Source organism: Gavialis gangeticus, unplaced genomic scaffold, assembly GCF_001723915.1.
Source record: "Gavialis gangeticus isolate Ggan-Ray unplaced genomic scaffold, GavGan_comp1, whole genome shotgun sequence".
NCBI classification, from domain to species: Eukaryota; Metazoa; Chordata; order Crocodylia; family Gavialidae; genus Gavialis; species Gavialis gangeticus.
In genome coordinates this window covers 88,809,578-88,812,093 of record NW_017729022.1, presented here as the reverse complement: position 1 = coordinate 88,812,093, position 2,516 = coordinate 88,809,578, and positions in this window count along the sequence as shown.

The following is a 2,516-nucleotide window of genomic DNA, read 5'->3' as shown; positions in this document are numbered from 1 at the left end:
CCTTACTTAGGCACGGGGCACCCAAGTGCCCCCGTGACAATAACCCTTCCACTATATTGTTGCTCAAAATACCATTGGGCATAGTTCAGTGAGTAATGTTAGTTATACTGAATGGATACAATGATGTGCATACACATGTGCATGCAAGTTTTTAATATACATTTTATTTGTGGGTAGGTGATACCCATGAGATAAAATAGGGTGGGGATTGTTGGGGCAACTGTCTTGGGGCACTGACTTTGCGTGGGCGCGGGAGCAAAAAACAGTGGCTGCATTTGCAGTGCTGTAGGCACGCAGCTGCATTCCCACACAGCTGACCAATATGATTTACCACAGGTCTGAAACCACATCACGTGCCCTATTCAGTACCTTTCCTGTAGCTTCTACTCACATTCAAAACTGCTGAGAAGCTGCTATAAATATTTTCAGAATTGTGTGTATGTGTATGTTTTTAAGTCAGCCTCTGGCAGAAATGTATCATCTTTTTTTTTTCAAATGTGGATTTTCCTTCAAAATTGCTCTATACGTGGACTAGCAAGATTTCAGCCCTGAGTCACTGACAGCTTTTTTTAAAGTATAAAAATGTAACACCTACATCATTAATAGAATTTATGAAGCTATGCAGCTGCATAACATTTGAGAATCATGCCTCTTATGTGAAGTTAAGTAGAATAAACCTCCTTGTCAGAGATACTTAATGTAACCAAAACTCTAAGTTCCCAAACATCATGAAATTCTGTAGATGTGGTAGAAGAAATTGTTGAATATGACTTTTGACTAGGCATACCAACTAGCATTTTTAAATATATGATAAGTAAAATAAAATGTAACAACTGAAAGATTTTTCTAAACTGTCCTTGTGTTAAAGTGCTGCCATTGCGTTATTGCAAGGCAAAAGATTTAGTTTGAAGTTAATCATTCTCCTCTTATGATACGGAGGGAATGGCTAGGTTGAGGAATTGATAACATTTTGGGGCCTTTATTTTCTAGTAGTGAAATTTAGTTTTTGCTTGTCTGTGTTGGATAAATATGAAATGCTTAGTTGTCTTGCTTATCACAGATTTAGCACATTTGGTAGTAGTTTCTTGTGGGAAAGAAAGATCAGTTATTCAGATATGGAGAGTAAATTCTTAAGCGAACTGTGGAGGAAGGCAGGAATTAAGTTTTTAAAAAGACATCCTCAACTAAAAAAAAGAAAAAAGCCAAAAAAACTTGCTTAGCATGTATATTAGAAATCTCCTTACTGCTTGAGGGGGCTCTGTGAAGGACCAAACAGCTGGCACGGCATAGCAATGTGTAACATTAACCAAGTTGGCAAGGAAGATTCAGGCTCATTATGAAAGAAGTGTGGGGAATGTATTACCTGTACTGTGGTTAAAGAGAAATCTTTAGTTTGCAGAGCTGTCAAATCAGGACCTAACAGGCATTACCAAATGGTATATTGACAGAAATGATGATTTGGCGTATTAAAACATTCTCAGAGTAATATTGAGTATCAAAAAACCTTCTAAATTTTTTTTTCCTACTTCCCTAAATTTAGTACTTCAGTAGACTTCTCCAGTCATAGTTTCTGATTTTGAAAGCTTCCTTATACATATTATTTAAAACTTCTAGAATTGCATCCCTAAATAATCATTCCTTTTCAATATTTCAAATATATTTTAATCCTCCATTTTCAAGCCACATTGCCACTTCTGATATTTTTAATTTACTTCACTAAAAAACAAAACAAAGAACCCCACTAACAGATGCCAGTTAAAATACTGGCAAAGTCTTTGGGTAGAGGTGATATTTTTTTATTAGACCAATTAAATAGTTGCAAAAAAAGTTATTTGCAAGCTTTTGGACACTCACGTTCTTCCTCGGGCAAAAGAAAGAACAAAAGAAAAAATGGTGAGAGAAATGAAAGATAGTCAGAAATCCCTCAGATATGAAAAAAGCCAGTCTCTAGAAAACTGTTCTGCAAGAATGCAAATTTGGGAGGGCTGCAGGGATTTATTTAGTTGGTCTAATAAAAGATATTGGCTACACCCAAAGACTTCTCCTTCCTTTTGTGCTCAGACCAACACGGTTACTTCCTAGATCCCAGTTAAAATACTGAGCATCTTTACTGCAAACTTTTCAAATAATTAGCTGTTACTTAAAAAGGTAAAGCCCAGCTTTTTCAAGTGTTAGGAAGCGGGACTTCATGCAGTCCCACTTATTATGGAATGATTACATCATTGTATTTTTTTTTTTAATATTGAAAACTAAATGTTCACAGTTTATAACATCCTAAGAGTGGCACTGAAAACTACTTACCAAATCTTTTATTCCAACTCAAGTGCTCATTAACTTGTTACTGCAGGGCTCCATCTTTAAAACTGCTTCCCTGGGATTATTTTATTACAGCATAAAACCTACAGCATTAAAGTGCCAATGTACTCTAATTGATTTTTGTGTAGAAGTGATTCTGGTGAGGTTCCATGTTAATGACTTTGGGCGCGTCTACATGTGCCGTTTTACTGTGCAGTAAC